Source organism: Tamandua tetradactyla, chromosome 26, assembly GCF_023851605.1.
Source record: "Tamandua tetradactyla isolate mTamTet1 chromosome 26, mTamTet1.pri, whole genome shotgun sequence".
Classification (NCBI taxonomy): domain Eukaryota; kingdom Metazoa; phylum Chordata; class Mammalia; order Pilosa; family Myrmecophagidae; genus Tamandua; species Tamandua tetradactyla.
Genome location: NC_135352.1, coordinates 24,958,757 through 24,982,954, shown reverse-complemented (window position 1 = coordinate 24,982,954; position 24,198 = coordinate 24,958,757). Strand labels below are relative to the sequence as shown.

Here is a 24,198-nt window from a genome sequence, read left to right as displayed (position 1 = left end):
ATAATTCCACCATCACCTTTGCTTTTTCCATACCTATCATTGGGGTTGTTTGGACTATGGCAATTCTAAATTTTTGATGTTAGAAGGGTTTGTCACTAACATGGGGTAGGGAGATGAAACTACCTGATGTTTTGGAGAGTCTGGGCTAGGTGTCAGAACTTATCAGGACCGGAACCCATCTGGAGGTTGTAGGTTTCTGGCAAGTTACTCTAGTGCCTGTAACCCTTGTGATTTCTTATAAATTGCCCTAGGTGTTCTTTACGATTGGCTGTAATTATCCTGGTTGGGGTTGGCAGGTTATGATAGGTAGCAAGGTCTACCTGAAGCTTGCATAACAGCAACCTCCAAAGTAGCTTCTCAACTCTATTTAAACTCTCTCTGCCACTGATACTTTATTAATTATGCTTCTTTCCCCCTATGTGGCCAGATGTAATTGTTGATCCCATCATACCCAGTCTGGATTCATCCCTGGGACAGAGGGGGCTTTGAATTTCTATAGAAAGGGCAATTTCTAAGGTCATGAACCAGCACAAGCCCAGGACAAAACAGTCTCAGAAAAGTTGGAGAGGGCCCAGCTTCAAATTCATCATGGGCTGATCTTTTGGATAGGAGGGTTAAGCTCTGAAGAAGAGCATCAGTCAAAGTAGAGCCAATTTGCAAAGACTGTGAATAGTGTTTGCTTTTAACATTACTTCAATTGTTTTTGTGAGCTTCTGGCACTTAAGGAAATCTCTGTCATTTAAATCATTAAGTGGATACAAACATAAGGCACAGACTACTTGGGAACTAACACCAGTTACCACATTAACTCTGTTACAGTGTGCAACAAAAGATTTCAAGACAATCAAAGAAACAGGAAATTATGACCCATCAAAAGGAATAAGAGAAAAACAAAGAAATTATCAGCTAAGAAGGCCAAACTTTGAATGTCTTTAAAACAGATGTTTTAAGTAATGATCTTCAAAATGGTCAAGGAGAAAAAGGAAAATACAGAAGAAGAGCTAAAAAACATCATGAAAATAATGAAAGAACAATATGAGAATCTCAGTAAAGAGATAAGAATTTGGAAAGGAACCAAACAAAAATACTGAAGTTAAAGACCACAAAATAACAGAAGGAAAAATACCCTAGAGAGTTTCAACAAGCATGCCAATATCCACATTATGAGACTCTGAGAAGGAGAAAAACAAGCAAATGATAGAAGAAATATTCAAAGAAATAATGCAGAAAAAATTTAACAAAAGACATGAATATGCACATTCAAAAAGCCCAACAACCCCAAACAGGATAAATTCAAAGAAAACCATGCTCAGACACATACTAGTGCAACTGCTGATGCCAAATGCAGTTTGGCAGAATTTTGAAAGCTGCCAGAGAAAAGCAATGTGTTATGTACAAGAAAGCCACATAAGATTAAATGCCAATTATTCAGCAGAAAGTGTGTAGACAAGAAAGCAGAGGAATGAAATATTTAAAGTGCTGAAAGAAAACAATTGCCACCCAAGAATTTTATATATGGTGACACTGTCTTTTAAAACAGAGGAAGAGATTAAGATATTCCCAGGTAAACAAAAGCTGAGGAAGTTTGTAACCACAGGATATATACTGTAAGCAATGATAGAGTTCTTTAGGCTGAAAGGAAAGCACAAGAGACAGTGGGTCAAAGAATTATAAAGTAATAAAGTCCTCCGCTAAAGGTAACCAGATAAGTAATTATTTCTTGTTTTGTAACTCTACTTCTTGCAGGTACTAAATGCAAATGCATAAAAGTATGATAAATTGATGATTTGGGACATACAATGAACAAAGATGTAATCTGTAACAAGTACAAAAGAAGATGGGGGATGGAGGGATATAGGACAGTGATGTGTATGCTATTGAAGTTAAGTACTTACCAAATCAAATGTGATTTTTATAGACTTAGTATGTTAAATTTAAACCCCATGGTAATCACAAAGGAAATACCTTAAAAATATATAGACAAAGAAAAGAGTAGGGGCTCAAATTTATATAACATATATATATATATATAATAATAATTCATAGGAATTAATGACAGAATTGAAGATTGAAGTAGTACAACAGTTACAAAGACCAAATTTCAAAATGTCAGAAGAAAGTCCTGCATTAGCAGCATTTACTTTAAATGTAAATATATTTAACACTCTAGTCAAAATAAATTGGTAGAATGGATTTAGAAAAGCATGAGCCAACTATATGCTGTTTAAAAGAGACTAAATTCAAATTCCAAAACAGAAAAATGCTGAAAAAGAGAGGATGGAAAAAAATATACCATGCCATTACTAATTGAAAGAGAGATGGATAGCTATATTAACATCATATAAAATAGACTTTAAATCAGAAACTGTTATGTGGGACAGAGAATAACACTATATAGTGATAAAAGAGTCAATACAATAAAAGGGTGTAACAATTCTGAATATATATACACCTAATGGAAGGACCTTAAATATATGAAGCAAATGTTGACAGATTTGAAGGGAGAAATTGACAGTTCTATATTAATTGTAGGAGACATCAATACAGCATTTTCAAAAATTGATAGAACATTTAGACAAAGGATCAATATGGAAATAGTTCATTTGAACAAGTTATAAGCCAACTAGACCTAACAGACTGTGCTGGTTTGAAAGGATGTATGTCTCCTAGAAAAGCCATGTTTTAATCTAAATCCCATTCAGAATAATTCCTATTACATTTGAAACTATAATTACATATGTGATTTAATCAAGATTTGCTGTTAAACTGGATTAGGTGATGACATGTCTCCACCCATGGGTCTTGATAAGTTTCTGGAGTCTTATAAAAGAGGAAACATTTTGGAGAATGAAGGAGATTCAGAGAGAGCAGAGCAGAATGACATAGCCACATGAAGCAGAGTCCAACTGCCAGCGACCTTTGGAGATGAAGAAGGAAAATGCTTCCTGGGAAGCTTCATGAAACAGAAAGCCAGGAGAAGAAGCCAGCAGATGATGCCGTGTTCACCATGTGCCTTTCTAGATGAGAGAGCCCTTCCAGATGAGAGAGGAACTTCGAACCTCACTGGCCTTGAATCAAGGTATCTTTCCCTGGATGCCTTAGATTGGACATTTCTATAGACTTGCTTTAATTGGGACATTTTCTTGGCCTTAGAACCATAAACTGGCAACTTATTAAATTCCCCTTTTTAAAAGCCATTCCATTTCTGGTATATTGCATTCTGGCAGCTAGCAAACTAGAACACAGACATAAAAGAATATTTCCATAAACTGCAACATAATACACATTTTTTATCTAGTGTACATGGGTAATTCTCCAGGATAGCTGATAGGTTAAAGAAAAAAATTTTCAAAAAGGTATCAGTACATTTTAAAATATTGAAATCATACAATGTGAATTCTCTAACCACAATGGAATGAAATTAGAAATCAGTAAAAGAGGGAAAAGTGAAACTTTCACAAATATGTGGAAATTCAACAATACATTCTTAAACAACCAATAGGTCAAACATGGAAATTAGTAAATATTCTAAGGTGAAGAAAACAAAAACACAACATTCCAAAAATTACATCAAAGGTAATGTTGGGAGTTCCCTCTAAATGGGTTACATTATAGCTCTAAATGTTTATATTAAAAAGAAGAAAGATCTCAAATCAAAGACCCAACACCAAAATTGAAAAAACTAGATAAAGAAATGCAAACTAAACAAAAAACAAAGAAAAGAAAAGAAATAACAATGACTAGAGTGGAAATAAATGAACCAGGAATTTTTTAAAAAGAACAATAGAGAATAAACGAGACCAGACCTTGCTTCTTTGAAAGATCACAGTAATTGACAAACCTTCATCTAGACCAATGAAGAAAAAAAACAGAGAAGAAAAAATAATTACAAGCAGAAATGAAAGGCAGACACATCTGCTGATCCCACAGAAATGAAAAGGATTTTCATTTCATTATCCTCTTTCATAGAAGAAGATACTATGAACAACTATATGCCAACAAATTACATAACCAAGATGAAATACACAAATTCCTAGAAACATGCAAACAACCTACACCAACTCTAGAAGAAATAGAAGATCTCAACAGTCCAATAACAAGAGATTGAATCAATAATCGAAAAACAGAGAAAAACTCTGAACCTGGACCAGACACATTCACTGATGAATTTTACCAAACATTCCAAGGAAAATTAATACCAATTCTACCTAAAATCTTCCAAAAAATGTGAAGAAGAGGGAACATTTCTAAACTAATTGCATGAAGCCAACACCACTTTACTGCAAAAGCAGATAAAGATACCACAAGAAAATATATTTATAGGTGAATACCCCTTATGAATATAGATGCTAAATTCTTAGCAAAATACTTGCAAACCAAATCCATGAGCACATTAAAAGAATTATTAATCATGTATCTCAAGTATGTAGGGTGAGTCAACATAAGATAATCAATTAACATAATGAATAGCATTAATAGAATGAAGGAAAATTATAAAGGGCCCTGAATAGGCAAAAACATCTTGAAAATGAAGAATGAAGTTAGTGGACTCACACAACCCAGTCTTAATATTTATTGCAAAGGTACAGAACAGAATGGTATCGGCATAATGGTAAATATATGGTCCAATGAAGTTGAACTGAGTGTTCCAAAATAAAATTCCATATATATGGCTAATTGATTTTTGATGAGGGGGCCAAGTCCATTTTTGTGGGGAAAATTATAATCTCTTCAACAAATGATGCTGGGAAAACAATATACCCACAGGCAAAAGAATGTAGAAGTACCCCTACCTTACAGCATATACAAAAATTAAATAAAAAATGGGTGAAAAACCTAAATAGAAGAATCAAAACTATAAAACTCAGAAGAAAACATAGGGAAGCATGTACAGGGCATTGCATTCAGCAATGGTTTCTGAGACTTTACACCCAAAGCACAGGCAACAAAAGAAAATATAGATAAAAAGAACCTCATTATAATTAAAAACTTTTGTGCATCTTAGGACTTTATCCTGATTGGGATAAAATATTTGGAAACTATCTATCGAAAAAAGATTTAACATCCAGAATATATAAAGAAATCCTTCAACTCAACAACAAGACAAATAACCCAATTCAAAAATGAACAAAAGACTTGAATAGTCGTTTCTCCAAAGAAGACGCACGAATGACGATGAAGCTCATGAAAAGGTGCTCAACGTCATTAGCTCTTGGGGTATGAAAATCAAAGCCACAAGAAGATATTATTTCATATTCACTAGAATGGCTACTATTTAAAAAAATTATAAATATTGAAGAGTCTTTTGAGAAACAGGAATAGCCATTCATTGCTGGTCGGAATGTAAAATGGTGCAATCACAGTGGAAGATAGTATGGCAGTTCCTCAGAAAGTTAAGTATAGAATTGCCATATGACCCAGCGAATGTACTTCTAGGAATATAAGCAAAATATCTGAAAGCAGGTACCCCAACAGATATTTTCATACCAATGTTCATTGTGGCATCATTAACAATTGCCAAAATATGGAAATGACCCAGGTATCCATTGAGAGATGAATGGATAAACAAAATGTGGTATATAAGCTCAGTGGAATATTATTCAGCTGTAAAGAGGAATGAGTTTCTGATACATGAGACAACATGGATGAATCTTGAAAACATCATGTTGCGTGAAATAAACCGAGCACAAAAGAAACAATATTGTATGATGACACTCACATGAAATAATTAGAATAAACAAATTCGAAGAGTAAGAATCTAGAATATATGTTAGCAGAAGATGGGGTAGGAGTAGGGAATAGAGAGTCCAGGTTTAAAATGTACAGCGTTTCTATTTGAAACAATGGACAAGTTTTGATAATGGATGGTGATGATGGTAGCATAACACTGGCTATAACTACTGGCACTGAACTATATGACTGAATGTTGTTAAAGGGGAAATTTTAGCTCATATATATGTTATTAGAAAAAATTAAGAAAAAAAGAAATATGAAGAATTATAAGAGACAAAGGAGATGAATAAAAATAATGACTAATGAGAAGGTATGTCCAGACATGATTTATTTCCTCTGGAAATGAGAGAGGGTCACAAAAACAATTTCACGGCCATTTATAAATCTAAGAAAAGTTATCTTATAGAAAAGACAGATAAAAGCTCTGCAGAGTACCAGCAAAAATTGACTTTAGATGATAACCAGAAAAAAAATTAAATGGAAAGAAGTTTCTTATTTCATAAAATACATAATTCGTAGATTGAAGTAAGGCAGAGAATTTGGTTCTCTGAAAATATTTGCCTAAAAGGGAAAACTCTTTGACTCTCTAACATTGTTTACCTCTAATATTGTTTTTGAAGGCAGTGCAACAGATATACTATTGATAGGAGCAGGTGAAATTACAGAAACAATAGCAGTTGCCCTGGAAGTTTCTCCCTAACCTAGAAATGAACAGTTTTAGTATTAGCTAATGCATGGTTTTCATCTTCTGAGGTTTCAGAATGGTTAAAAAAAACATATGATCAGTCATCAGCAATTGATTTAATAGATTTAAAGCATGGTTTCTCAATCTATACATGATTAGCATTTTCAGCTAGATAATTCTTTGCCGAGGGAAGTTTTTTCTTGAAATCCATAGTCATGCATATGTCAAGGTGATTTAGTGTTGATCACTGATTTTGCTCACTGTTTATGACTCAGATTATTTTTGTTCTCATGGAACTGGTTTACTGAATATCTGTGTGACTGATTCAAACCCAATTAACTGCTTCTTGCTTTGTTATATGTTCCCCTTTTGGCCATGGGTGTTACAGATTTTAGATGGTTCATAAATTGCTCTTAATGTTATTAGTTAAAGGGTGTTCCTTTTGAAGATCCTAACAAGATGAAGTCAAACTGAATCAAGATGGGCCTTAATCCAATATAATCAGAGTATTTAGTAAAAAAAAAATTTGGACACAGTAGTAGGAACAATAGGAGACAGATCTCCATGTGATGGTGTTAAAGATTGTGGTGTAAATTGCTTGTGTGCAATTTGCAGATTTAAAGATTGTGGTGTTAAAGATTGTGGTGTAAATCAAAATGGGCCTTAATCCAATATAATCAGAGTATTTAGTAAAAACAAAATTCGGACACAGTAGTAGGAACAATAAGAGACAGATCTCCATATGATGGTGTTAAAGATTGTGGTGTAAATTGCTGACAAACCACCATGCGAATGATACAAACATGGTAGAAAGCATGATCTTGCTGACACCTTGTCTCTGTCCAAAACCAAGACAATAGATTCCTGTTGTGTAAGGCAACCAGTCTGGGGTTTTTGTTATAGTAGTCCTAGCAAACTGAGACACTTGCTTTCAACTAATTCCTACTTCTCCTTCATATGTTTTTTTAGGTATTAGTTCTTAGATGCATTATTTAGGCCCTCATAAGAGCCCCTTCTTTGTTCTTTCTTAATTTCTCTATCACAGCAACTTTTACATTATATTTAAATGATTCTCACAGCATTTTTTCTTTCTTGCTACCCCTAGAAGATCTATAGTGTCAGAATTTTAAATGCAACTCTGAAACTGCAAACATGCTACATACTTAAGTTTCAGTCTCACAGAGAAGTAAAATGTAGGATGTGCACCTAGTGGCCTCTAGGCATTAATTAAGCTATACATTAATCACTACTGTTTGTGATCTTTTTATCTACTGCTGTATACTTAGAGGCAGCATGCACCATATAGCTTAAGGAACATAATCCTAAAGGAAGTAATAAATAGCTGAGATAAGAAAATAATGAAGTTCACCAGACTCCTGCTAAATGTTATGAGCTACACAAGATGATTGACTTTCTTTGTCTTTGGCATGTATAAAAGCCACAGGAAAGATCAATATGTGGAGGCAGATTCAGGGATTTACCCATGTCCTCTGTTGGCATAAATAAAACCTCCTTTCCTCCATAGCCATGCTCAGTGTGTCTGTGCATTAAGCCACATTGAGCAATGAACCCAGATTTGGGGTAGTCTCATCTGCAGATCCTCATCTCACTAATTAAATTACTGTCACTGAGTTTCTTAACTGGCCTTTGGAGCAAGATCCCTGTCTCCAAGTTTAAAAAGCACCACTCATTGCAATTCTTGTTTATGTCTCCATATTCTACATTAAATTGTAAGCTGCATGAGGGCAGTGACTGTGTTTTAGTTTCCTACCCTACTCAAAGAAAATATCATGTAATGGGTTGGGTTAAGCAATAAGAATTCATTCAGTAATGGTTTTAAGGCTGGGAAAATGTCAAAATTGAGGCATTGTGAAGGCCAAGCTCTCTTCTCAAAGGCTGACTACCAGTGATCATTAGTTCAACTGCTGGTCTCTCTTCTCTTCCAGGTGTCATTGATTTCAGCTTCTTGCTTCCATGGCTTTCTCTATGTCTGAATTTCATTCTTTTATAAAGTCTCCATTAAAAGGATTAAGACCCATCCTATTTGAGATGGATCACACCTTAACTGAAATAGTCTCATCAAAAAGTCCTGCTTACAAGGTGTCATGCTTAGGTTCATGTATCAACTTGGCCAGGTGCCAGTGCCTGGTTATCTGGTCAGGCAAGCACTGGCCTGTCTGTTGCTGTGAAGACATGTCATGGACTTAAATCATGACGACACTGGCTACATAAGGGGAGTGTCTTTTGCAATGAGGGACACTTAATCTAATCACCAGAAGACTTTTAAGGAGGATTCAGAACAGACAATCTCTCTTCCTGCTTCAGCCAGCCAGCCTCTCCTGAGAGTTTGTTGAGAACCCTCATTGGAGCCGCCAGCTCATGGCTTGCCCTACAGACCTTGGACTCTACATCCCCACAGTTACATGAAACACTGTTACAAATTTATATTTACAGATATCTCCTGCTGATTCTGTTTCTCTAGAGAATCTTAGCTAATCTACAAGAGCTCACACTCACAGGAACAGATTAACTTTAAGAACATGTTTTTCTGCACTACAAATAATTTCAAACCACCACACTGTTTATAAATCTCATTTACTGCCATATTCCCAGTACCTGTCACTGTACTTTGTGCACAATAGGCATTCAATATATAGTTGATGGACTAATCGAATGGACACTTTTCATCAGTGCATGAAATGTTAGGAACACTCTAAAAGGAAGCAATGTAATCCCAGAGAGGCCAGATTGTGTCAAACTAAAGAATCACTGCTTTTGTTCAAGGAGTGAGACCCAAATTTATTAGATCTGTGTTTAAAAACAATGAAGCCTTAGAAACCATCAAAAGCTCCAAAAGCCTTAAAATGTGCATATAGCAATTCTAATTCTGGAAAGTAATACTCTTGAAATAGTTCAGAATTAGTATCAAGATTTAATTATATAGCATTTTTATAATGGTGAAAAATGGTGACCGTCTTAAATGATCAGTAAATTGAGACTGATTTATTAACTTAGATTATATTTATGTAATGAACTATAAGACAGGCATTAAAGACAATATTTTAAAAATGTATTTACTGATGTGGGACATATTTTAATGCTCAATAATAGTCAAAAAGCATTCCCAAACAATGCATATATAATTTCATCTATTAAATGTATGCTTGTGTCTTTAATATGTAGCATATAAAAGCAGTATTTACTAATATGCTCAAAATTATGTATAGTTTTCACCACCCTTGGATAAGATGAATTTTAAAATCCTTTTGTATTTTTTGCATTGTTTTTTCTTTAACTATGAAAGTGTGTTTCAAATATAAAATTTTCCTAAATATTAAAGAATGTGGACGCTTTACACAGGAGGATTAACTTGAATGTTTTCTGGGATCTTCTTCATCCAATACTTTTCGACTAACTCGGCATTTTTTCCCAGGAGGGCCACACAATTAACTATTATGAACAAAAGATACTTCAAAAAACCTGAAGGAAAGAGTTATGTGTTGTTCCACGGCATTGTTTGTCTTTTTGTATAGTTCAATTTAAGTTGCAGATATTTCCTAAAGGATAGTGTCTTGTTAATGAAAATCCATTCTTATTCAATAAGATGATGACCTGGGATGCTGGGTTAATTAGAGAAAAAAAAGGTACCTCAGCCTTTCCTTTTCTACTTTTAATAGAAAATATGTTAAGCTTCAACTGTTTTCAAACCTGGAATTTGTAAGACAGGGGTTTTTAGCCTTATATAAAGAACTTTTTAAGAAAACCAATACTTTTCTAAAAACATGTTGCTAGCTCTAAAAATGACCACTGAAAGAATTCTTGTAGATCTCATAGTGAGAGAGAGAGAGAGAATCCTATTCTCAATTGTATTACTTTAGATTTTTTTCCTTTATATTTTAATTAAAGCACTCCTGATGCTTTCATTATGAATGTATTAGTAGGGGGTTGTTACCTAGCTTACCCAAACTTTTGTTTTAGAGTTAAACAGATATGGAATAGTTCAAACTAAAGGAGGTTTGAGGAATCATTAGTGTAGTTCATATAAATGGCCTACTGGATCAAGGATCCCAGAAAGGACAGTCTTGTCTTTTGAGTTCACTATAGCCTCCAAAGAAATTTAATAATGTCACTGAAATCATATTCAACTTAAATAACTTTGTCTGCCAAGCTATTTCACTGAAAGATGTTTCAGTAAAAATCATTTTCTTTAAAACAAGGAGTAAAACTCAGAAAATTAGTAGAGAAGTGTGTAAAATTATGTCGGTTTTTCAAACTCTGGAGCTCTTGGTTTGTAAAATAAGAGTTGTGATTCCTATTTTGATTGTAACTCTGATAAAAGTCAGGTTAGATTCATTCACTACATAAATTACTCACAGGGAGTTAATAGCAGTATTTCTGCAGCTGCAATAACTCATTCAGGCTGTTGCTGAGCTCTTTAGCTCACTGCAGGAGGAACTTACTAAATGGCCAAGTCAGGAGCTGGAGAAATATTATGGATGTACATGAAATTTTAGCATCATCACGGGGTCTAAACACAGATGGCCCAAAGACCTGTGACTGTGTCTTTGCATTAGCATAATCATTTAGTTGCCATGGTCCATCTAGCCTGTAGTCTCAAATCATGCCATGAAAGCCCCTTTCTGCTACCTGCGGTACTAGATCTGCCTACCTTATAGCAAACCTGCTCTTAGTCATATGGCTTTATACTTTTCCTAATAATTTTGTGCCAAGAAGTCCCTCCTACCTGGCATGTTCAGAGAGAGCCAAGAAATATACTTAAATGCAGTCAGTGACAAATGATGAAGAAATGAGCAGAGATGCAATTAACTTACATGTTACTAAATATTCTTCTGCTTTCCAATTTTCAACAGCAATGGATTTCCACATTCATCTTCAACTTGAGATTTTAAGAAAATAATGCAATAAAATTACTTATATCCTTAGATTATCCAGAGGAAAAATAAACTATAGTGGATGCCCATTTCCTCCTTCAGTACTGAGGGCCGTTATTCCCTCAACTGCTAGCAGTGCTGTAGCTGACAAGTCTCAACTGTCAGTCCTCTCTTGGAATTGCCTGTGGGTGAAGACAGCTGCCTCCCTTGATGCCATAATCCTTTCCTAGGGACAGCCTGAATGCAACGAGTGATTGATGAGGCTTGGCCCTTTCTCTCCACTCACCTGTAGCTTTCAAAGACAGCTGTGATGGGGAAATGTCAATGGGAAGAGCTTCAGGCTCTACATCTGGTCATCTAGTCTCTGTAAAGAGAAGTAGCCTCGGGTGGGCCACAGTGGCTCAACAGGCAGAGTTCTCACCTGCCATGCCAGAGACCCAGGTTCAGTTCCTGGTGCCTGCCTATGCAAAAACAAAACAAAACAAAAAAAGGAGAAGTAGCCTCAGCTCAGAATATCTGCAGATTTGTGAGTGCTGATGAATGGCCTGGTTTTAGGAAGAGAGAGATTAGATTACAGATGAGGAAATCTGGAGTGGTAACACATGGACAGAACTACAGGATTGAGCACAAAACATGGAAATCTTTGAATTGAGTTTTAACACCCATGAAAAGCATTTACCCTGGAAGAGGCACGAAACAACCAAGTAGACAGACTAGCTCAGTCAATCTCAGTTACTTTTGTCTTTGGCCATGTAATGGACATAAGGATAAAGTAGCTTGGTGTGATGGATGGAAGCTATGTATGAGCTAGAGAGCATGGATTCCCACTCATCAGAATTGGTACAGATCATGAAACTTCCAACTATTAAACCTGCCAATAACAGATTAACACTGAGTCCCCTATTGCATCATTCTGTGAGGAGTCCTGCCAGCCACTTTGTAGCAAGTTGACCACTTTGGACTCCTTTCATTCTGGAAAGGTCAGTGATTCATTTCAATGGTACTTGAATATGTATTTGCTTTTCCTGCCCTCAGTGCTTCAGTTGACACCACATTCTGAGAAATTAGTGTGTTAGGTCCAACAATAGGAATCCCAGTTATCATCAAATCAGAACAAGGACTCACTTTAAAACAAAGCAAGTCCATTATGTATCCTATCACATACCAAACCACTTAGAAGATGTCAGCCTGAGAGAGTGATGAAACAGTGATGGACTATAAGCACAGAGTATGAGCTCAGAGCTACTTCTCTGTGAGGACATCCATTAAACACAGCATATACTCTAAATCAGTTAGCACTACATGGTTATGTGTCCCTAGTAAGTAGAATACATAAGTCCAGGAACCAAATAGTGGCCTCTTCTACCGGCACTTCCAATAACACACTCAAGGAATTTGTGATTTGTGTTCTTGCAACTCTGGTATCTGCGGATTAAAAGCTTTTGTTTCCCAAGGAAGACTCTTTCTGCCATGGGGATATCATCAGGAACACTGGAAATTAACCATTGTAGTAGGCTGTACACTTTGAATTTCTATGCCAAAGGACGTGCAGACAAGAAAAGGGGTCACCATCCTACCTCATCAGGAGGAGGTAAGGTTGCTGTTACAGGGAGGTGCATGTCAGACACTCAGGTAATCCATGCTTGGAATATCCTTGGCCAATTTTGTTATTAAATGGATATGTGCAACAGCTGCAGCATAAAGAAAGCATTGCCCCAAGGCCTCAGACTCAAAGTATTGAGAATCTCCTTCTCATCACTAGATGATCTATCTAAAAGGAGGGAAGTAATATCTGAATGTGAGAAGAATCTAGAATGGATAGAAGAGAGATAATATCATGTGCGGACTGGAGACCAGTTGCAGTGGTTGTGTATGTAGTTTTTCCACCAGAATTTTAAAAGAAATTTTAAAGAATATTTTGCAAAATAGAAACTCCAAAATAGAAGTAGAGCAAGTATAACAAGGAATGAACTGCAGCAGATGCTGTTGAGCCATGGTTTCTCCTTCAAGGCTCAAGGACCTATTCCCCAGCACTCAGCTCTTGGCCCTCTCCAAGGATTGCTCTCAGCTGAAGGGACCCATCTTACCCAAGATCACATCTTAGAGGCAGTCTGGGCCCAAAGACTGGTAAATGTAGATGTAAAAAGTTCCAGCTATTTTGCTCTATCATGGAACAATTCTGAAAGGTAATCTCAGCTTCAGAGCTCCTCATGGGAAGCTGTATTTCTTCCTCTGCCAAACCTGTTACTTCCTTGACAGATGTTAATTTTAAGAGCATTCCCCAATAAACTTCTAGAATGCTAATCTCTACATCTATAGAGTCTGTTTCCAAAGAATCAATCTGCAACATTAACTTTGGCTTTTACACTACTGTGCAGTTAAGATGTACAAAATCTAAACACTAAAATGCCCTCCATTGAAGCCGAATGTCCTAATTATACACATGTAGTAATCTTTCTCCTTTCATAGAGTCCAAGCTCCTACTGTCACCATGGATATATTCTATAAGATTCCCACTTACTCTGAATGTCATCTCCATTCCTCTAGCTATTAGCGGACTCTCCAGAAAATTAATCTGGATAATACAGCTTCTTATGCTGAAGAAACTTAAGAACTTCCCTATCAATTTTCTTAGAGCAGAGCTGTCCAATAGAAATATAGTACAGGTCACATCAGTAATTTAAAATTCTCTAGTATCTACAGTAATAAAAAGTAATGAGTAAAATTAATCTTAATAATATATTTTATTTAACCCAATATATACAAAATATTATCATTTCAACATGTACATAAATATAAAAAATTATTAATGATTTTTTTTTACATTCTTCTTTTGGTTCTTAGTTTCTGCATCTGTTGTGCATTTTATTTACTCTTATAACACATCTCAATTCTGACTAGACACATTTCAGTGCTCAATTGGACAACGCATTTTTAGTGCCTTAGCAAGAGCCCTAAAACTCTCCCAGAGTGTCAAAACCTGCTTTAAAACAATTAATCTCTTCTCTTACCAGGAGATCCACCCATTTTAGATGTGAATCTAGAGTTTGACTTGAGATGTACTCTGAGGGCTCCAATTATGGGACATGGGCTTGACTTTGGGGTGCCAAGATGATTGAGATGCTTGGAGTGAGATAGGAAGATCATACAATTGCTTCATAATATGTTGAATTATAGCACAACAGGTGTGATACTTACTCTCCTTGGCTTTTAGACGACATACTAGTTAGAGTCATAGACTTATACATCTTTAGATTCCTGAGAGTTAATCCCAGGATAACTTAATTGGCCCTAATGCTACAAGAATCATGTAACGTGACCTATGGGAAGAGACAGCAAATATGTTACAAAGCAAACTGAGTCATTTCATGAAGTCATTGTATCAAGGAGGACTGAAAATCATGTACTCAACATTTTTTCTAAATATCTTTTCCCTAGATTTATTATTATCATTTACAAATAAATTTTGAGAAAGCAATTTTAATTTTTGGTGTGAAATCACAATTACACATTAAAATAGCTAGATTTTGAGTTATGACTCTAATGCCACATTCATTTGAGCACATTTGGACAGTAATAGTATTGTGCTTAAATGTCATACCTGGGTTCATGTCTAGACCCACCACCACTTAATAGATATGTTACCATAAGCATGTCACAGAACATTTCTGTATTTCAGTTTCTGTGCCTCAGTTTCCTTTTAGAGGTAATGTGAAGATTACATGAGTCAATAGATGTAAGTAAGGCACTTAGAGAGTGCTTAAGGTACTCAATTTATTATTACTATTGAATATCTATTTTATGTTAGAGACACTAAGAAGGTTGAACTTGGATGGCTACTCGCACACGCGTTATGCTAATTAATCCACACAGTAACCCTGGGATGTGGCTGCTGCCAATTTTTTTATGAGATAAATGAGGACCAGAGAAACAGAAGCAATTTGACCAAGTTCAGAGAGCTATAGAGTGGCCAAGCTGAGGTAGGAAAAGGCCAAAGCTAAAAAAAAAAAACAATCTTGTATCTATGTTAGCATTTCTTCATAGCCTTTCTTTCACTCTTGCCATGTCATCTGGTCGGTCTTTTCTCCAGATGTCATTAGATTAGATCTAAATCTTCAGTCAGTCTTGTCCTTGATACAATAGGGAACTGAAATTGTTTTTTAGAAAGTATATCACTATAAAGCTTGATTCTTCCAGAAGCTCTGTGAGTCATCCTCTGAGTTTGCTGATGAAATACCTGCTTTGGTTTATGCCTTAGATACTACTCTCTGAATTTTCTTTTATTCAAAGCGGTTTGCACACTTTTATCCATTTGAGAACAAGATTTTCTGCAAATCCACCTGAGACCTATAATATATACTTGTGGATTTCATATTAAAAGCAAATTCACCATTCTGCCCTTCAGACTTTCCTCTAAGTCTCTTGTGTATTGAACTTGTTACCTCAGGGGATGAAGACCATTTTTATATCATAAAATAAAGCTACACATTTTTCACATATATTTGTCACAGAGTTATTTCTTGTACAGTAGGATTTAATTCCCAATGTTCAAGGAGATGGTTTCCCATGCTGTATTTATTTAACATTATATCACTATTATTTCACAATAAATGAACTTCTTTAAGCTGAGTCAGCTTTTCACATTAAAAATCCACCCGTTTAATAAAATTTTAAGAATGTACATGAGAAGAAGAATTTATAAGTTCAAAAGATTCATAAAATTTATTAATCTGGGCTCTGGATCTGCTAAAATAGTTTTTTTATAGATGTATCAGTTTCCCTATCAGAGAAATCAGTTTTCTGGGATTTATCAGTTCAGTGTCTCTCCATTAATAGAGCATTACTATAGCATAGTCATTAAGCATAATGAAATTATAAACGATAAATTTAGGGAAAACTCAGATAGCAATTAATGTTTGCATTTATAAGAAAACAGAAGAATTGTTTAGTATTATCACGCACCTATAAGAAACAGATAATTTATAAAAATCTACAACTATAGAGAGATAGATAAAGTAGGGTTTTAATATTTTAAAGAGCATTTAAATCAATTGATATATTAATATAAGACATTGTCAAATGAAATTAATGTCTCCCTTGTAACGTTTCTAGACTTATTTTGAAGAGATAATATTTTTTTTAAAAAAGAAACCACATCAGTCACCAGAAAAAAATGCAAATTAAAATTGATGAGATGCCAATTCACAACTGCTAGGATGGCTATAATCAAAAAAGATAGATAATAACAAGTTTTGGTGAGGATGTAGAAAAAATTGGGGCCCTCATACATGGGTGGGAATGCAAAACGATGCAGGCATTTAGAAAACAGTCTGCTAAATCCTCAAATGGCTAAACAGAGTTACCACTGTTGAAGCAATTCTCCTCTTAGAAAGAGAAATGAAATATATCACCACATAGAGCTTGTATGTGAATGTTCATAGCAGCATGATTTATAGCGGTAGAAAATGGAAATAGTCCAAATGTCATCAACTGATGAATTGGTAAATAAAATGTGGTATATCCACTAATGGACTATTACTTGGCAATAAAAAGGCAGTAAGTGCCGATACATGCCATAACATAAATAAACCTCAAAAATATTATGCTGAGGGGAAGATGCCAGTACAAAGATCACATGATGTATGACTCCATGCATATGAAATGTGGAGAACAGGCAGATCTTAAGGATGTTGAGAAGAGGCAAATCTATAGAAAATAGAGTCATGCTTGTCTGGGATTCAAGGTGAATGAGGAGATTGGTTAAGGGGACAGGTTTTTTCTTCCAAGGTAAGGAAAATATTCTAAAATTGACTGTGGTGATGGATTCAGAACTCTGTGAATATACCAAGAGCCATTGAATTATACACTTTAAATGCATGAATTTTGAGGCATATGAATTATATCTCAACAAAGCTGTTCAAGAAAAGAAAGAAAAGCCTCAAACTGAGTCGCTATTAAGTGAAATTCTTCTTTTCCCTCCAGGTTTGTTTAAAGATATTACTGAAGCATATGGAATATGTTGGATACGTGCAATGTGAATTTTAATCGTACTTTATTAATTCATAATCAATGCTAAATGAACACTTATTAAATATATGATTCCTCTTTGCATACTTTATATGATTTTAAACTATCTTCAAATACTGTAAGTATGAAAAGCCTTTGAATATAGGAATGTATAGGAATATGCCTTATGGAAAGAATTAAACATGTAGATTTCACTTCAAAGATACTCATTAACATTGTTTCTAATAGCAAAATATTAGGAAACCAGAACGTCCAACATTAAGTTTAGGTTAGACAATTTCATATCATTTGATGATAAAATATGGAACCATTTAAAATAACTCTTGGCATGAAAACGCTGATGATATAGTAGGTTAGTGAATACAACAGGTTTTCAATGAGCATGAATAGCATGATCCTTCTTTTTTTAAAGACCTGCCTAGAAAATGATCTGTTGATAAGAGTGGTCATCTCTGGGCAGTGAAATCATATGATAATGTGTGTGTCTCTTTCTTTTTTGCTTATTTATATTCACGAGTCCTTTCTATGATGAATATCTGCCAGTTTTGTGATCTGTAAGAGATTTTTAATTTTCTAAAAGTTAGCCAAATAGCATTTCAGTGTTTACAGCAACAAGCACAAGGTACTGTGTCATTTCCCTAACATGTCACTTGAAGGGTTCGGTCAAGTTACTCTGAGAGGAAGATGGTAAGAAACGGTGAGACTGATGGAATATATAGAAAGGCAGTGTCATGGTCAGGTTTATGTGTCAGCTTGGCCAGTGGTGGTTCCCAGGCATCTGGTTGGGCAAGCGCTGGCCTGTCTGTTGCTAAGAAGACATTTCATTGACTTAAATCGTAATTAGTTCAGCTGCATCCACAGCTGATTGCATTTGTAATCAGTTAAGGGAGAGTGTCTTCTGCAATGAGTGATGCTTAATCTAATAGCAGAAGGCTTTTAAGAAGGATTCAGAAGAGACACTCTTCCTTCTTCAGTCAGTGAGCATCACCTGTGGCGTTTGTTCAGACCCTTTGCAGCTTCACAGCCTGCCCTACAGATTTGGACTCTTCCATTCCAATGGTTGTCCAGCCAACCTCTACCGAGAGTTTGTGGTGGACCTCATTATAGTTACCAGCTTGTGCCTGCCCTACAGACCTTGGACTCTACATTCCCACGGTTATATGAGACACTTTAATAAATTTTATATCTGCAGATATCTTTTGCTGATTCTGTTTCTCTAGAGAAAACTTGCTAATACAGACAGGGAGACACTCCCATCTCCTTGCTTTTCCACAGTAATATTGGGATAGTAATCATGGACCTATGGTACTTAACACCGCCCAGACTATCATTAGCTGCTTTCATTCATCGCTATCCAGTCACTGTCAATGTTCTGTCCACCTCACCCCATGGAAAAATGATAGACTGTATATATCAAACAAGGCTGCATTTGCTAGCAATGACAAATGAACTTGCTTTTTAAAGGAATTTGCTGATAGTAGCAAAAGAGAGGGCTTAGAGGTAAGAGAACCTGCTTGGAGAGCCAGCAGGAACCAAAGGTGCTCCAGAAGCCAAGTAGCAACAAAATCCTGTCTGGAACACCACCCTTTGTACTACCCCTACATCCAGGCTAGAATGTCCCCTGCCCTGAGCTGTAGGCTTTAAAAGACCCACCCTAGCCCTCTTTTGTCTATGACCTTCTCCATGGCAAGGAGTCTATGAATCCTAGGGGAAATGCCAATGTAGAGCCTACACCTTATCTTTTACGGGCTCTGGAGACATAAGATCCCCAGAATCCCCTACAGAAATTATCCTGAACTCACTTCCAGGGCCCAAGTGTACCTCTTTAAAGACTTCTCAGTCAGGAAAGGATAACATGCTCATAGGCCTAAAGGATGGCCAATATGCAGCTTTTTATTGAGGGATTTGGATGGATCTTAGATTCCTGGGCTAGGATGCCCACATGTGTAGGCACAAAACACCTCATAGCACTGGACATAGATGGGACATGGAAGTGAAGCCAGCAGGGCCAGTGGATTAGGGGCAAGCACCAGGAGTCCACTTTCTCCCAATTACCATCGTCCAGCTTGCAACTCCCAGGAATCTGAAAATTCTAAATTAGGACCTGGCCATTGAAGTTTTTCTGAAGGTACTTTTGTCAAGGTAGAAGAATGCAAGTATGTCATTTGTATTATCTAACCATTGGTTACATTGCTTTAGAACTTTAAATATTATTTATGTGGCATGTAGGGCTCTCCATGTATTGCTGGCCTGGGTGTTGCAAATTTGGCAATTGCTAGATACACCTAAAAATCTGTGGCAATTTCTCATCATTCTTTTGTCTTTGCATTTTTTCCTTAAGATTCAAAGTCCTAAATATCAAACTGACCAGGCCTCAGTCACATACTCACCTTTGCTCCCAGATATTGAATGAGGAGGATCTGGCCTTTTACAGCATCTATGATGGAAGGCAGGTCCTGCTGGCCAATCGGACCACAATACATTGGTGATGCCTGTACTTACTCCATAAAATAGGAAAAGGAATTGCATGATGCACAGCCAAATGAAACAAAACACCAACAAATACGCATTTTCTTGGAGGAAAAAGACCATCTTTACTCAACAAGTTTTCTTGGGTCAATTTAATTGTCTCCTTTTCCTCATGTTCATGAAATATCTATAATAACAGTTACTTCATGGGGTTATTGAGAGCATTAAAAAGATGATACACGTGAAAAATGCTCTGCAAAATGCTATACAGATTATCATATTAGTATCATCATGCTCTAGGGAGAGTTCTGGCAGCTGCTCATCAAGAATTAAGAGAAATATACTAAATAGGAGAGACACTTGACAATGATTAAGAGCTATAACATGCAGGATTGTATCTATTTAAATGTCATTCAATTCAGATCCCTATATTTTGCATGCTACTGCCCAGCCCCAAATTAGAATGAATATCTATCCTATAATCTGCCCAATTTTCTTACAATAAATTTTCAGACCTCATTTGGTCATTCCCATAAACTCAATGTACTCCAAGCAGGTTGTTAAGTATATTCAAGGATTTCACAATGAACAGCAGAGACCCAGTTATCCTTAAAATGACAGGCTGACATTGGATTTTGGTGTTTACTGCTCCAGCTCTGGAATTGTAATTATTTCTTCGCTTGACCTTTAGAGAATTGAATAGTCTGATGTATATCTATCTTGTTTATTAATACACTATTTGAAATCAATATGTTAAAATGTCCATGAACTTATTTTTATCAGAATTAGAAACTGTCTTAGCAATGAGTTCACAAGGATGGCTTCTTGGTTAATTGCCTAAGTTCATTATCTAATCTGAAGGCACACAATTTTATGAGACAACAACCATTTTCCAATTTAAGAGAGTATAAACTAAACAGTGTTAGAGAATTTGAGAAGAAACTTGACATTATGTAAGAGGTAAAAGATAGAAAATGAAGGTTTTTTTTAGGACAAGATGTATGTCCAAAGAGACCTCTGTCTTAGGAGATGAAAAATTTGCTGTGAAACTCAACTGAGACACAAAGGAGACCTGCAGCAAGCATTCCCAGGCAAGTAGAAAACAGTATATTTGAAAGAGAATGAATCAGAATGGACTTAAGACACTTAGAAAAAGCCAAGAAAAAGAACATTGGACTAGCATGGCCTGAACTTGGAATGAGGAAGATTTATCGACATTTTATCAATTCCTTATGATTACAGGGAACAAATAGTTCAAAATGCAGAACCCAAAGAGATCTCTGTAAGAGAAAACAAATTTGTTGTTCTGTTTTTTTTCCCTGAAGACAGAGGCTGTGATTGATAGCATTACATTTCTCAAACCACCATGTTATGTAAATGGCTCAGTTGGCAAGAATAAAGAAACTTTGGAACAACTATCTTGATGCCTGCTCAGAGATCCCCACATTTGGTTTAACCTTGCATTATTTATGGTTGAGGACTTGAGGAAATCTAGGTTTATAAAATATTACTTGGTAGGTGAATTTAAATGTTAGCAGCTGCCTTGGGTCTTAATGTCCTGCTCGTATGTTCCACATCAATAAAGTCCTTCTGAATTCAATGTGTGGGTTAAAGCTGTTCTGGGAAATATGTTGGTTTGAAAGATGGATAGTCTATGCAAGACCAGTGTGTTATGATTTTACTGAACATTACATCTCATGTTTTTTAGGTAAATTTGTATAACCACCATAGGATGCTGGTCTACATCTGTGAAAACACCCATCCAATATTGCATCACAACAAAGTGGACCCTGCAAATGAAGGTTACAGTAAAAGTCATCATTTGCAACTCTCTTCCTTCAAGCCCCTAGATAATGCCACCTCACTCTTCCTTCTGGTCCATATTCAAATGTCACCTAATTACTGAGGTTTTCCCTAACACCACGTATAAGCAACTTCACCCCCAAACAGGCACTTCACCTTTTCTTTATACCACATCATTTCTCTCTATGCCATTATGATCATCTGATAGATAGATAAATATGTAGATACATAGATACTCAGGTAGACATACACACAGAGATAAGTATATATTAATTGCTCGGCTCTCCCTATACCTTTGTATGTCCAGCACCACTGGCCCTGTGGTTGAGTGAGAATAGGACTTCCAGGTCATTCAGTGATGGATCTCAGAAGAAAGTGGCAACTTCTAAGTGATTGAGGCTGGATGAGTCCAGCATGGCCTGGGATGTGCAGTGTGTTTGCCACTTCACTGGGTAGTCCATCAGAATGAAACTTTAGGGGAGGCATGAGTGATGGTGTAAATGTGACAGTTACAAAATCACAATATTCAGCCATAAGCCTTCTTGCTTTTCTTTCTTTTCTACTTTTTAGATTCTCAGTAAAGTTCTTTATGGATTTAACCAAATCATTTCAAACCAATCCTCTTGTTCTTTTCTTTTTTCTAGGTAGCTCAAACTCAGCATAGCTACAACAAGGACTTTTAGATTTTCCGACAATAGGGGCAGTGTGATGTGTGTTATCTTTCCAATCATGCACAATTCCATTTATTGACCTTTAACAGTCAAGTACCAAGTAGATGTTTTCTATTGTAAACAAATCCTTAGATTAACACTGAAGTTCTCTTGATCAGGCCTCTATCTGTCTTTCATTTACATTTTTTAATGTTTCCCAATCTAGACTCTATAGAACCATCTGTAAAGATAGACTTTAGTTTTTGTGCCTTCATTTTTCTTTTTTGCCTTTTCCTCACCTTAAGTACCCATCCCCCCACCACCCAACAATGCCTTCAGCGTTCTCTAAGTGTTTCTCAAGTTGAGGCTGATGAATCGTCTGCTTCAGAACGACCTGCGGTCCTTATTAAAAATTCGGATATCTGAGTCCAGTTCCAACTTCCTGAATCAGATCAGTTGAGGGCGGGGCTTAAAAATTTGCATCCTACTTGCATTTCAAATTTTCGGGCCCTCCTGTATCAGTTCTCCCATAGCAATGTGTGAGTACATTTATTGTATAGTTTGTTACATTTTGGTGTTGGTGTGGCTTACTTGTTTATTTCTACCAGGTTATTAACTCATGTCCAATTCACCTTTAGAGCTTACATTGTCAGACTCTGTGTCTGGCATGTAGTAGGCACACAAGGACATTCATTGAGTAAGTGGATAAAAATACTAAAATGAAATCTAAATTATGGAGATAATAATCTTCTCTTTCCCAGCTCACAACAGTTCTCTTCTCACTTGTGGCTGATACTGATGGGATCCATTTTAGAATTTTAGGATCAGATGGGGCATTAGAGGTAAACCAGTTCACCTCTCATCAGAGGCAAGAGTCCTCTCTACAAATTGACCCCAACCCGCTTTATTTCAGAAATGAATGGAAAGGAAAACATCTTAAGAGAGGCTAGCCGTGCTCCTGTCTCATCGGCAAGATAAAATCTGCTGCACTTCATTTAGCACCATATGATAAGTGAATGCTTTGAGGTGAAAACTTTGACTGCTATTTTCTACATGTGGCACTGATAAAGTGCAAAATGGGTCACCAGGCAGAAACCATGACAATGACATCAGAGTTGAGAAGGCCAAGTACTTCTTTCTCTGCAGGAATATTTCTTAGTTACAATCTGGTCTTACAGTGTGCTCAGCTTTCCCCCCTTTCTTTTATCAGTGTGGGTCATAGCGGGGGAGAGATTTTTTAAGTGGATCAATAAATTGCCCCCCCTTCTCCTACAACATCAATGTACCTTGCAAGGGAAAATAGACAATTTAGTTAAGCTCTGCATTTCCTGAACTTCTTTTTGATCAATAGTTCATTATCTGCTATATTTGCCGATATGTAAAACCATCAGGAAAGTTGCCATAATTAAATGAAAAAGCAGTCTGTTATATGATTTGTGATTCAAAATGATTTCTTCCTTTTTCATTTTTATAGCATTAGCTCTGACTCTTATTCTGCTTGTCAGTTTTTCTTAAAGGAATATGCAAGTCTAAATGCTTCTTATTTAAACAGTAGCCTTGGCATATAGTGCAAGTGGACAACTAACCTTTTACATAATGGTTAAGCTACTTATCAGAGTTCCTGGTTTCTCAAACCACTTTTTTCAGTCAGGGTGAGAAAGGCTTTTCTCTTGGGAGATCAAGGGCCATTAGATAGAATTAACTTTCCCTATTCCTTTCCTCTTAGGAGAGAGATTTTAAGCAACCACTACACATCCCAGTATGGTTTGTGATTACATTCTATTAAATGTGATGAAGCATCTGCAGAGAGAAGAGTCATCATTATGAAGTGGGCTTAAAAACAAATTCCCGTGAGATCTAATAATTATCTCTTGGAGAAGAGATTATTTGACTATAGTAAAAGGATTTATTTTGTTCATTTGTTATTAGTGAGCTCATA

General features: G+C 36.1%; 1 pseudogene; it reads right to left on the bottom strand.

Moving 5' to 3' along the window:
- The window catches only part of LOC143669636 (isopentenyl-diphosphate Delta-isomerase 1 pseudogene), a 78,824-nt pseudogene extending 59,004 nt beyond the window's left edge, over nucleotides 1–19,820 (bottom strand).
- Nucleotides 19,821–24,198: the final 4,378 nt, after the last annotated feature.